Genomic DNA, 14,514 nt, shown 5'->3' with positions numbered 1-14,514 from the left:
TTACCATATTTCTTAATGAAAACTTGTTAGTGTGAATTCATAGTTTTCACTATAGGGGGAAAAAAAGGTTCAAAGCTTTCCTCTTCTCATTCATCCCAATAAAAATTTAGCTGTTCCAGTGTGTTCTACTAGGCTGCTTCTTTTTCTTTTTCCCTGTGGATTTGTTCTCATATAATCAGGAAAAATTTTGAAGATAAAATTTGGCCCTCAATGTTCTTAGAAGAAAACTCCTACTTAAAATTTTTGCACAAGGGTTGATGATTTCCAAACAAGAGATTTTTTTCTATTATGCATATTAAAAATACTCATTTATTTTATTATTTTGTTTGTCCATTTATTTTGGTTTTGTGTGCATCTGGGTTTTTAATTTTTTTTAATGTTTGTCTTTTTGAGGATTACAGGGGAAAAAATAGCTATTAGTTTCAAAGAGCTTATCTCCTAGCAGTTCTGAAAAGATGTATGCAGAAATGAGAGTATCTGTGTGGAAATTTAAAAGAGATACATTTGAGCTGAACCTATTAATTCCTTAAGTTGTCACAGGAAAAAAAATCTGTCAAATTATTTTTGACATTCTTTACAGTTTACATTTATAATTAGTGCTGCTATATTCAGGTTGCTGAATTAGGTCCATTTCGGAGTATTTTATTCTTACAGAACATGAGTGATTACAGTGGAAACCAGCTAGGAAGAAGGATTATAATTGGATAAAAAATTTAAAAGAGTGAATTAATTATTGGGAACTATAATTAATCAGGGTTATTCTTCTCAAGGTTAGCACTTTAAAATGTATTTTACAGGTAATATAAAAATGCCTCACTTAGTTAAAACCTTTCACAATGATGATAATACACCTTATCACAAAGGCGAGGAGAAATCCCTTTTACATGAAATCCCTGTTTTGTTTAATTTTGTTAACTTTGCTCTATCATCAATCCAGTGGTCAGCCAGCAGAACAGAAGGCAGGATAATTGGGTTTGGAGTATTACCACCCGCTTATGGAAATTTGGAGAGCAGCAGTCACAAGTAACACTGGTTTCAGTGCTGTTACACCAATTCCTAATGGACGTCTGTCCACTTTCTCAAAGCCTTTCCCCGACATTTTAGCCACCTATCAGCTTGTGTTCAAGAGAGACCCTTTAGTGGAGTGCCCAGGTTCTTTTAAGAGAATTACATTTTAGAATCTGGAGTCTCTTTTTTAAATTATGATTTTATATTACAGAGAATTGCAACTATGTATAAAAGTAGATAGACTATATATGTTTAGGAGCAGGGGATATCTTGGAAGTCTTTGTCAGTTTCTCTCCCTCTCAATTTTTCTGTGAAACTAAAACTGTTCTAAAAAGAAAATGCAGTTTAGGGAAAAAGTAGACAATTATAATGAATCCACCTATACTTATCCATCCGAAACCATCCACCTATAGGCAATTCCAACCCCTCTACTTCTCCATCCATGTTCTTTCTTTTTGTAAATAAATTTATTTTTAACTGAAGGATAATTGCCTTATAATATTGTGGTGTTGTCCACCATGCTGCTGCTGCTGCTGCGAAGTCATTTCAGTCGTGTCCGACTCTGTGCGACCCCATAGACAGCAGCCCACCAGGCTTCCCCGTTCCTGGGATTCTCCAGGCAAGAACACTGGAGTGAGTTGCCATTTCCTTCTCCGTTGTCCACCATACATCAACATAAATCAGCAGTAGGTATACATATGCCCCCTCCCTCTTGAACCTACTCCTAACTCACACCCCATCTCATACCTCTAGTTTGTCACAGAGCCCCATTTGAGTTACCTGAGTCATACATATTCGTTTTCCAATTAATATGTGTGGGAAAAGGCAATGGCACCCCACTTCAGTACTCTTGCCTGGAAAATCCCCATGGACGGAGGAGCCTGGTAGGCTGCAGTCCTGGGGTTGCTAAGAGTCGGACACGACTGAGTGACTTCACTTTCACTTTTCACTTTCCTGCATTGCAGAAGGAAATGGCAACCCACTCCAGCGTTCTTGCCTGGAGAATCCCAGGGAAGGAGGAATCTGGTGGGCTGCCCTCTATGGGGTTGCACGGAGTCAGACACAACTGAAGCGACAGCAGCAACAGCAGCAGCAACAGACATAGTGTAATTTAAACTTTAATCATTTCAATATGTAAACTTAAGACATAAACCCCCTTTTTGTTAGCATAACCATATACATCTTTCATCAGTACAAACTAATTTTTCTTTAAAAACAAATATATAAATTAGTTCAAAAGGTACTTAGTATCTCTGGCAAAAAAAAAAAATCCTAGATGTGAACAATTTTAAAAAATTGAGAAAAATATTTTTCTATGTTTCAATTTCATTTTTGTTTTATATTCAAGTGAACTCATATGTAACTTATATAATGTCATTTGAATTATTTGCATATACATTTTTATCTGTTTATCTTTTCATTTCTAAATATGACCAATGAAATACTTCAAATTACATGTACATAAGCTAAAGTAACCTATTTCTGGGCAAGGGGATCCAAGTTGATTTATTTCAAAAATGTTTCGTGTGAGTGTGTATATGTTTCAGTTCAGTTCACTCACTCAGTCACATCCAACTCTTTGCGACCCCATGGACTGCAGCATGCCAGGCTTCCCTGTCCATCACCAACTCCTGGAGCTTACTCAAACTCATGTCCATCGAGTCAATGATGCCATCCAACCATCTCATCTTCTGTCATCCCCTTCTCCTCCCGCCTTCAATCTCTCCCAGAATCGGGGTCTTTTCCAATGAGTCCGTTCTTCACATCAGGTGGCCAAACTATTGGAATTTCAGCTTCAGCATCAGTCCTTCCAATGAATATTGAGGACAGATTTCCTTTAGGATGAACTGATTGGATCTCCTTGCAGTCTAAGAGAGTCTCAAAAGTCTTCTCCAACACCACAGTTCAAAAAACATCAATTCTTCCATGCTCAGCTTTCTTTATAGTCAAACTCTCACATCCATACATGACTACTGGGAAAACCATAGCTTTCACTAGACAGACCTTTGTTGGTAAAGTAATGTCTCTGCTTTTTAATATGCTATCTAGGTTGCTCATAGCTTTTCTTCCAAGGAGCAAACATCTTTTAATTCCAAGCCTGTAGTCACCATCTGTAGTGATTTTAGAGGCCCCAAAAATAAAGTCTCTCACTGTTTCCATTGTTTCCCCATCTATTTACCATGAAGTGATTGGACCGGATGCCATGATCTTAGTTTTCTGAATGTTGAGTTTTAAGCCAACTCTTTTACTCTCTTCTTTCACTTTTGTCAAGAGACTCTTTACTTCTTCTTCACTTTCTGCCATAAAGGTGGTGTCATCTGCATATCTGAGGTTATTGATATTTTGCCCAGAAAACTTGATTCCAGCTTGTGATTCATCCAGCCTGGGATTTTGCATGATGTACTCTGCATATAAGTTAAATAAGCCAGGTGACAATATATAGCCTTGATGTACTCTTTTCCCAATTTGGAACCAGTCTGTTGTTATTTCTCCAGTTCTAACTGTTGCTTTTTGATCTCCATACAGATTTCTCAGGAAGCAGATCAGGTGGTTTGGTATTCCATCTCTTTCAGAATTCTCCACAGTTTGTTTTGATCCACACAGTCAAAGGCTTTGGCGTAATCAATAAAACAGAAGTAGATGTTTTTCTGGAACTCTCTTGCTTTTTTGATGATCCCACAGATGTTGACAATTTGATCTCTGGTTCCTCTGCCTTTTCTGAAACCAGCTTGAATATCTGGAAGTTCATGGTTCACATACTATTGAATCCTGGCTTGGAGAATTTTGAGCATTACTTTGCTAGCATGTGAGATGAGTGCAATTGTGCAATAGCTTGAACATCCTTTGGTATTTCCTTTCTTTGGGACTGAAATGAAAACTGACCTTTTCCAGTCTTGTGGCCACTGCTGAATTTTCCAAATTTGCTGGCATATTGAGTACAACACTTTCACGGCTTCATCTTTTAGGATTTGAAATAGCTCAACTGGAATTCTATCACCTCCACTAGCTTTGTAGTGATGCTTCCTAAGGCCCACTTGACTTTGCATTCCAGGATGTCTGGCTCTAGCTGAGTGATCACACCATCATGGTTATCTGGGTCACGAAGATCATTTTTTGTATAACTCTTCTGTGTATTCTTGTCATCTCTTCTTAATGTCTTCTGCTTCTGTTAGGCCCATTCAATTTCTGGTCTTTTTTTGTGCCTTTATTGCATATATATGCTTATACACATGCTTATGTGTATTGTCTGATTTGTTTAAATGAAAAAAAAATATATATATATACATAGAATTTTTTAAAATCCATTTTATAAAATATAGTGGAGTCATATATCATTTCTGACTTCAAGAGTGTACTTTAGAATTTTTAAAATGTATGTCATGTAACTAAATGTATTATATGTAATTAGAATAGTCTAAGTTATCCTACAGTGACAAATAAGTTCAAAATATCAGTGGCTTAATATAACAAAGATTTATTCCTTGATCACACTGTATGTGTGTGCATGCTCAGTTGCTTAGTTGTGTCTGACTTTTTTGCAGACCCCTAAACCTGTAGCCTGCCAGACTCCTCTGTCCATGGAATTTCCCAGGCAAGAGTCGGTTGCCGTTTCTTCCTCCAAGAGATCTTCCCAACCGTGGAATACAACCCATATCTCGCCATTTCCTGCTTGGCAGGCAGATTCTTTACCTCCGTACAACACAGGAAGCCCTAATCACACTATACATTTGTTGAAAATCCAGTGACTGTAGTCATTTAAGAATCCAAGATGACTTAGCAACCAGTATCTTGAAAGATGTTGAAAATCGTCCAAAAGAGGAGAGAGAGAGAGAGAACACTTTGGAGAACTTTGTACATGCAAGTAAACGTTTAGCCAGCAAGTCACTTCAGCCCATAACTTCTTGGCCTTACTAATCACATGGCCCCACCCCAACAATAAGAAGCCCGGAAGTACTTTCATATTAGGTATCCTGGACTAGTTAAGAACTGGGAATACTGTCAAACTGCACCAATGCCTACCACAATAGTTTGATAATTTCTTATGTGGATGGGATACCTGATTCGGGTATATAATTTTTATATTTGTGTTTTTCAAATTTTATCTACCAAAGTTGCTATGTGGTGGATCAGGAATAAGAAAACTTTCCTTAAAAGGACATAAAGAAGAAAGACCATAGCAACATCCTGGGACCAAAAGAAGGTGGATACAAGGATACAAGATCAATTCTCGTGTACTCAAAGATGACTGTGTGCCAGACACTGGGAATAAAGACTAAGGGAGATGCTAACTACATTCTAGAGAGTTTCATAGGCAAATAGAGGCATCAAATCATATCTCATTTGCAATAAGAACATGTCTACCATAGCCACATGATGGAATGATAGCACAGTGTAACAGCACTGTATAAATACCTGCCAAAAGAAAGTCACAGAATTTCACTTTATTCCATGAAGAAACTTTTCTACATTTCTCCTCAGTTATGCTGACAAAAACTGAGGTAGTTTACATATTTATTAGGAATATTTAGAAAAATCATAATAACTTTATTTCCTTAACCTATTGTATTTATCCTCAATATCAGTAACACCAAATACTTTAATTCATTTTTCCAACATAATTTTTTAACATTTCCTCATTGTAAAAAAAAATTTTTTAAGTTAAGCTCAAATATAAATTACTCAGTGCTAGGACAACCAGTCATGCTTAAAATCTTGCATGCTAGAGTTCAGCATTATGGAAACCAAGAACTTCCAGATATCCAAGTTGGGTTTAAAAAAGGAAGAGGAACTAGAGATCAAATTGCCAACATTTGCTGGATGATAGAGAAAACAAGGGAATTTCAGAAAAATATCTATCTCCGTTTTATTGACAATGCTAAAGCCTTTGACTGTGTAGATCACGACAAACTGTGGAAAACTCTGAGATGGGAATAGCAGACCATCTTACCTGTTTCCTGAGAAACCTGTATGCAGGTTAAGAAGAGCCAGTTAGAACCCTATATGGAACAACTGGCTCAAGATCAAGAAAGAAATATGACAGGGCTGTCTGCTGTCACCCTGTTTGTTTAACCTATTTGCTGAGCACATCATGAGAAATGCTGGATGAGTTACAAGCTGGAATCAAGATAGGTGGGAGAAACATTAACAACCTCAGATACACAGGTGATACCACTCTAATGGCAGAAAACGAAGAGGAACTAAAGAACCTGTTGATGAGGGTGAAGGAGGGGAGTGAAAGAGCCAGCTTAAGAGTAAACATTAAAAAAAAATAAATAAATCATGGCATCCAGCCCCATTACTGAATGGCAAACAGAAGGGGAAAAGGTGGAAAGAGTGACAGATTTCCTCTTCTTGGGCTCCAAAATGACTGCAGATAGTGACTGCAGCCATGAAATCAGAAGACAATTGCTTCTTGGCAGGAAGGTGATGACAAACCTAGACAGGATGTTGAAAAGAAGTCATTACTCTGCCGACAAAGGTCTGTATAGTCAAGGCTGTAGTCTTCAAAGGGGTCGTCTATGATTGTGAGAGCTGGACTATAAGAAGGCAGAACACCAAAGAATTGATGTTTTTGAACTGTGGAGCTGGAGAAGACTCCTGAAAGTCCCTTGGACAGCAAGGCGATCAAACCAGTCAATCTTAAAGGGAATAAATGCTGAAAATTCACTGGAAGGACTGATGCTAAAGCTGAAGCTCCAGTATTTTGGTCATCTGGTGCAAACAGACAACTCACTGGAAAAGTCCCTGATGCTGGGAAGGATGGAGGGCAGAAGGAGAAGAGGGCATCAGAGGATGAGATGGCTGGCCGTCCAGCCATCAGTGCAATGACTATGAACTTGGGCAAACTCTGGGAGATGCTGAGAGAAAGGGAGGCCTGATGTGCTGCAGGCCATGGGGTTGTAAAGAGTTGGACATGATTGGGCAACTGAACAAGAACAACCAGAGATACCTGCCATCAATTTGGGGGCAAATGTCCATGCAGATTATGTTCTTTGCATATGTGTGATTTTTAAAAATTAATTTATTTTTGGTTGAGCTGGGTCTTTGGCTGCACACAGGCTTTCTGTCGTTGTGCTGAGCCAGAGCTACTCTTCGTGGTAATGTGTGGATTTCTCATTGCAATGGCTTCTCCTGTTGCAGAGCATAGGCTCCAGGTACATAGGCTTCAGTAGTTAGTAGTTGAGCTAACACTATGTGGGCTTCAGTAATTGTGGCACACAGTCTGAGGAGTTGCAACTCACAGGCTCTAGAGCTTGGCCTTAGTAGTTATGATGCGAGGACTTTAGTTGTCCCACAACATGTGAAATCTTTCCCAATCAGGGATCGAACCTGTGTCCCCTGCAGGGGGTAGTACAGTGGATAAGCATATTCTTATCCACTGTACCACCAGGGAAGTCTCCATATGTGTGAATTTTAGGAATAAGTATTATATTGGATATATTATATGCTTTATGTACTTGAATTAAGTGCATGATGCCACATTTACTTAGCTTACAATGTCATAAATATTTCATGTCATAATATTGTGTAAATTATCCTTACTAAATTGTGTACATTTTTACTGTAATTAATTTAATTGTTTATATTTTATTGAATGTCTATATTGATTCAAATATTCCAGTATATATAAGCAGTATTGGGTTGAACATCTCTATGAGTTCATACTATTCTCAACTTTATAACCTTTTGATCAATTACTATGGTGAAATTACTATGTCAAAATGTATATATATATTTATTAAAGTATAGCTGATTTACAGAGCTGTGCCAATCTCTACTATGCAGCAAAGTGACTCAGCCATACATATGTACATTCTTTTTTAATATTCTTTTCCATTTGTGGTTTATCATAGAATATTCAATATAGTTCCCTGTGCTGTACAGTGGGATCTTGTTCTTTATCCATTCTAAATATAATAGCTTGCATCTACTAACTCTAGATTTCCAGTCCATCACTCTCCCTCCTCTCCTCCCCCTTGACAAACCACAGCCCTATCTTTATGTCTGTCAGTCGTTTCTGTTTTCTAGGTAGATTCATTTGTGCTGTATTTTAGATTTCACATGTAGGTGATATCATATGGTATTTGTCTTTCTCTGTCTGACTTACTTCTCTTAGCATGATCATCTCTAGTTGCATCCATGTTGTTGTAAAAGACATTATTTCATTCTTTTTCATGGCTGAGTAGTACTCTATCATGTACATGTACCACATCTTCTTTGTACATTATCTACTGATGTACATTTATGCTGTTCCATGTTTTGGCTACTGTGAATAGTGCTGCTATGAACTGGTGTGAATAGCTATGAACTGCTATGAATACTGCTGCTATGAATGGTGCATGTATCTTTTTGAATTATAGTTTTGTTTGAATATATGCCCAGGAGTGGGATTGCTGGATCATAAAATAATTCTATTTTTAGTTTTCTGAACAACCTTCATACTGTTTTCCATAATGGCTGCACCGACTTACATTCCCACAATAGTGCAGAGGGTAGGTGGGTTCCCTTTTCTCTATACCCTCTCCAGCATTTGTTATTTGTATTCTTTTTAATGCTGGCCATTCTGACTGATATGAGGTAGTACAAAAAGCAAAACAAACAAAAACTGCATATATGTTTATAGGTTTTTGATGTTGCCTGCTGACTTATCTTCCAAACTGTGTAGCAGTATATTTTTCTTGAGAAATGCATAAGAGCATCCCTTATTTTAGAGACATTGTATGTTAACTAGGGAATTTTATGTAAGTGCTATAGAAGGTCTGAAATTACACTTGCTTCTCTTACAAACAACAAAAAGTTCACATAGGCAGTATAGGGATGTAGATCAGCCTTTCATATTTTCACTGGCTCATGATCTTTCTGTTAATATGCTTTGTTCTTTTTAGAATGTGTCTCTATTCCTTGAATTTACCTTAACATCCACTATATATATACAGTAGCTCCAGCCATCATGTCTCCATTCACATCAATGAATCACAATGAAATATGAAGAAAAATATGTAAAATTATAAAAAGCTGACACTTGAGTAAGCTCTCCTAAAAGAGGTAATTTTAAGAAGCCTCATCAAATGGTTGTTTACACATCGTTGATCACCTTTATCTATGCAGGAGTGTTGAATATATAGTCTTTAGCTGTATAGATTAATAATTCCATCACTGTAGGGATGCCCTAGTAGTAATGCATTGGGAAATTGATACTGAGAAGGAAATTATCAGCTTCTGTCAAAACATTATACTTGCATATTCATAAAGATATATACATTTATGTTTTACCAATAGATTAAAGTTATATGCTTTATTAGTTTGCTTTTTGATCAAAAGTTATCAATAATTTATAACTATTTTTGACAAGCTTAAAAGTACCAAGAGATAAGGTAAATCTAGGCCATAATAATAGGTTTCTAAAATAAGAAGAATTCAGTTCAGTTCAGTTCAGTTCAGTTCAGTCGCTCAGTCGTGTCTGACTCTCCGCGACCCCATGAATCACAGCACGCCAGGCCTCCCTGTCCATCACCAACTTCCGGAGTTCACTCAAACTCATGTCCACAGAGTCGGTGATGCCATCCAGCCATCTCATTCTCTGTCGTCCCCTTCTCCTCTCGCCCCCAACCTTTCCGAGCATCAGAGTCTTTTCCAGTGAGTCAACTCGTCGCATGAGGTGGCCAAAGTATTGCAGTTTCAGCTTTAGCATCAGTCCTTCCAATGAACACCCAGGATTGATCTCCTTTAGAATGGACTGGTTGGATCTCCTTGCAGTCTAAGGGACTCTCAAGAGTCTTCTCCAACACCACAGTTCAGTATCCAATAACTCCATAAAAAGATGTTTAAAATATTATTGTAAATTGAAAAAATATTATAAATTCAAATGGTACATGTATGGCTAATTTAATTATTGAATGAACTTTTATTTTCTCTGCTGAAACAGAAGCACAGTTTATCTATTTATCAACCTAAAAAAAATTTTTTTTAATTTACAGTAGTTTGAAAAATCACCCAGAGAAGAGAACTAAAAGTCATGATTGAAAATGATACATGATCTTTCAAATTACAAAGTCACTTGTGACAGGTTTCCTAATAGTTTTATCTACTCTTATAGTAGCTTTTATTATACCTTTTAATAATAAAATATCCCTGAAGATAATTATACCTTCCAGTTGGTTTCTTAGAACCCTGTCTCTGGTAAGCCTTGTGCTAAATACAGCAAAATACATAACCCATACAATTAGTGTAATAATTTTTTACCATGGTTCATTTAAAAATTTTCAGTATAGCCAGGCCATCATAAGATCCCATGTTTGACAACATACTTTCTATGGAACAATCAAGTCAACGATGATGGAGCAAAGTTGTACCTGAATGGAAACCTCTGAGATTCAAATATAAGATCAGGTGCCACCTTTTACTATAGAGCCTTGGGTACACTTTTTAATTCTTCTGAGTTTAAGATTCTCAAAGGAAAAATGTAGGGAATATATGGCTTACAGTCTTGAATAAGTCTATGAAGAGTAAGAGATAAAAAAGTTCTTGGTGCACAATAAAACTCTATTCAAACATAAAGTAATATTATAAATATCACATTAGCAAAACACTTATAAAAGGAGAGTAATTTGCCATACATCATTTGTTTTCCTGGAGGTAAAGGGCAAACCAATATACTTTTAGCTGTTATTGACTTTATAAATAAATTTCCAGAAGGCCTCAAATATTATTGTTCCTCCACAGGTGCAGAAATATGAAGAAATCTTTCCCTTTGGAGCCATTTGGGCTCAATTTAGGAATCTAAAGACAAGTATAAGACTTCTGCATAAAATTTGATATGTTTCATACCATATTTTTCAATCACGCTTGAAATGGTTATTTAATGAACAACAGTACCATATTTTAAAATAACTCTCAAAATATAGAAATATATAATAAATTGAGATTTTCACATAGCAGTTTAAACTACCTTCATCTGAACTCAGAATTAGATAACTGTTTTCCACAGTAATTTGCAGGATTTTGCTTGAATTTTGCATGCAAACTTATAGTGTTTCTCCTCCACATATAGAGTGTGAAACTTTTCCAGTCCGATGATTTACACTTTGACATCCTCCAGCTCTGCTTCAATCCAGCTCCAGTGAGGAAACCAAAAACCACACTAGGCATCTCTCCAGGAGGAGTTTAACATAGGAGTTAATCATGTAGATGTTAAAGGACTAAATCATCAAAAAAGGACTATTGAGATAATCCAGACGTACTGCTGTGTGCTCAGTCACTTCAATCATGTCTGACTCTTAGCAACCCCATGGACTGTAGCCCACCAGGCTCCTTTATCCATGGTATTATCCAGGCAAGAATACTCGAGTGGGTTGCCATTTCCTTCTCCAGGAATCCAGACATAGTAGCTGTAGGATATAGCCACCACTTCCTGAGCTGGAGGACAGGGGGACAAATAAAGTGATCGGAGCATCACAACTGGGTAAAACAGACACAGGGCTCCCCCCAAACTGGGACTCAGACATGTGAGTATTAGTTCTGCCCACCTGGTGCAACTTTCTTGGGTCTCATAAAGGTGAGTCAGACCTTCAAGTAGGAATGGAGACTGCCAAGATGGTGCTGGTAACTCTAGGGGAAAAAAGCTAGAGACTGGGAGTTAATTGCCACTGCAAGATCAAGAGTAACTTATCAGGAAAGTTTGGAACTCCTGCCCTTATTGGTGCAATGAATTAAAATAAATTATCTTTTGCATAGTAACTATCTTCCCCTATTCTCTTGAAATCCCCATCTCCAACTAAAGCAAAGTGTTCCTTGGCATGGTCCAGAATATTTTGATCCAAAATTAAGAGAATAGGGGGAGGTAGAAGAACTTTCAGGAGAGGAGAGAGGGGGGAGATGCATATAGGAAGATTAATTCTAACTGCAAAGAAGAAAAAGCGGGGAAATGCCGATAGGCTGGAGTTGAGAGAAGAGGGTTTGAGATTTCTGGATTTGAAGGACTTTAGAATAAACATGAGGTAAGAAAGTAATAGACATTGGAGGGAGGATTTCTAGAAGTACTATGTATAGGAACTTTAGTGTTCTCTGAGAAATGCATATAAAAGTGAAAGTTCCTTTTTAGTTACTATCTGCTGGGCAGAGTCTACTGTGGGCAGAAAGTGGACCATGTGGCTTTCAGCATTTATTCAGTTTCCACAGAATAGAAACCTAGTTCATGTTGAAGTCTACAAAAATACCTTTATATTTCCTTTATATTATTCTCCCTTATGTACATGGTGTTTCACATTTATATGAACCACAGACAGAAAACAAACCAAATGAAACTTCTTCACGTTAAGGAGAAGATAAAATCATGGCAAGTAGAGGAGGATGTTCTAATCAAAAAGCAACCATTATTAAAGTTCTGTAACAATTGTGTTGATATGTGTCCTTTAACTAATAAAATGTTAGCACAATTAAAAAGAATAAATAATAATATATAAATGTTAGTAAATGTCACAATGATTAATTATATTGATTATCTCCTACTGACAGCTCATTAAAAAAAAAAATCACAGTTTTTTCTTTTGACATCTCAATGAAAGAAAACATTCGGCTCCATCATATTACTGAGAAATAGCAAACACCTTAAAATTTTATATTAAAAAACAGAGCTAACAAGCAGCTTTCAAACTTTTGAAAAGCAATTGAATGGAAAATAGACGTTTGTGGCTAGCTCGTGTTGCCACTGTAGAATCTTTTTCAAATTCCTTTTGCTTTTGGATTGATTTTTTAAGTATACCTATGACTGACAAGGCTTTCATCTCTGCACTCTCACACAAATGTACATTAAAAGTAAAAGTGAGCAGGCAAACAATGGTTGTAATTTACTTTCAATCATGGAGTTTGCCTGGCTTAAGGCATTTTAGGTTTTTTTGGCACCTCGAATAAGATCTTCTCCTAAGAGGAAGCTTGCCATGTCTAGAGCAAAGCCTGTGACAAATTATAGTAAATTTGGCAAGTGTTTAGAATGTCTTTGTATAAAAGGTGTCTCTGACATGCTCTAGTTTCACCTTATGAAATGTACGACCTTGGAGTTGATATTGACCTTTCCTAAGCCTGTGCTTCTTTAGCTGCTCAATGGAGAAACTAAAGTGTCTATGTCTTAAATTTACTAAAAGAATTAAGTGAAATAATGTTTAGGTATCACTAACAAATAATTGCCAATACTTAATAGTTTTATTACTACCAATTTTGTATGGCACCTAAGCTATGTACCTATCAGGAGAATGGCTAGGATCTCACAAGATTTTGGAGTTATTTTACCTATTGATTATTTCTGGTTTTAAGAAAAACTTTCTCAACAAGGATTACTGACAGCATTTATTTCTGTTTAACATAGATCTGTTTAAATAGGGTTTGTGTTTGATGATACTTCTCAAAGACTAGATTATCCTTTTATTATGTGCCTGATCTGGCCCTGTCTTGGATCTCCCCCTTCCTCCTCCTCCCATACTTTATATGTCTGTTGGCCTGCTTTGTTTTCATCATGAACATGCTGTTCCCCAATCTTTAGTGGACTGGCCTTTAAACCAGAGCACAAGAGGATTGTCTAGCAATCACATAGGCATGGATAGCTTTATGCTGATTTATTTCCTAAACTGTTCTTTCCAGTGTGACCTTCTTAAGCTCCTGTCTGTCTGTGGTCTGCCAGTTCTTTCCTTGATCTGCTTCCACGGTATTCATCTTTTGCTGCACTAACAAAATAAATTCTCACCCAGTCCAGATCTCATTTTGATGCATTACCCCAGATTATAAAGACTTCCAGGGATAATTTGAGAATGCGGAAATTCAGTGGAGTCACAGATATTTTATTTTATCCTGGCTATAAACTTACAGTGGAGCTCAGTGCCTCTATCTATCTGTGTATCTACCTATTTATCTATCATTATCTTCTTCCATCCAGTATTAAATACCTATAAATGGTCTCCAGTGTGCTACAGAGTTCAGAGAATATACTACTAGCAACAGTAAAAAAAACAATTATTGCCTTGTTGGTGCTTACATTCTAATGGTACACTAACTTCCTTCTTTCCTTCCTATCCTTTTTCAATCTAACTTAAATAAGAATTAATAAGTGAGAAAACTTGTCATCAGAATGTGCATTATCATTTTTTAATTAAAAACTAAAATCAGATATTTTTATGATTGAAGTTACATTTGATGTAAAGGACTGGTTTGACAATGAGGATTCATTTTGCCAATTAGCTTATTCAGTTGAATGAACTAAATCTGAAGCTGTAAACTTTTGAAGTATGTATATTTAAAGCATATGTATAATAGGCCTCACTTCTGGAAAATATATAATTTGAAACTCTACACAAATGCTAATTAAAAATTTAGATATCGGTTGTAAAATGTGTGAAGATATGTATATATACATTTTTTTTTCTAAATGATTTTTGGAGCATACACAATCTATCATGTTGAATCTCACTGTGCTAAGTTTCTCACGCTTTTAATCTGATATAGAGAGGAGTAGGGGAC

The sequence above is a fragment of the Moschus berezovskii genome, chromosome 8 (genome assembly GCF_049115385.1).
Source record: "Moschus berezovskii isolate FMDL1 chromosome 8, NW_MosBer_1.0, whole genome shotgun sequence".
Taxonomy (NCBI): Eukaryota; Metazoa; Chordata; class Mammalia; order Artiodactyla; family Moschidae; genus Moschus; species Moschus berezovskii.
This window is presented reverse-complemented; position numbering follows the sequence as displayed.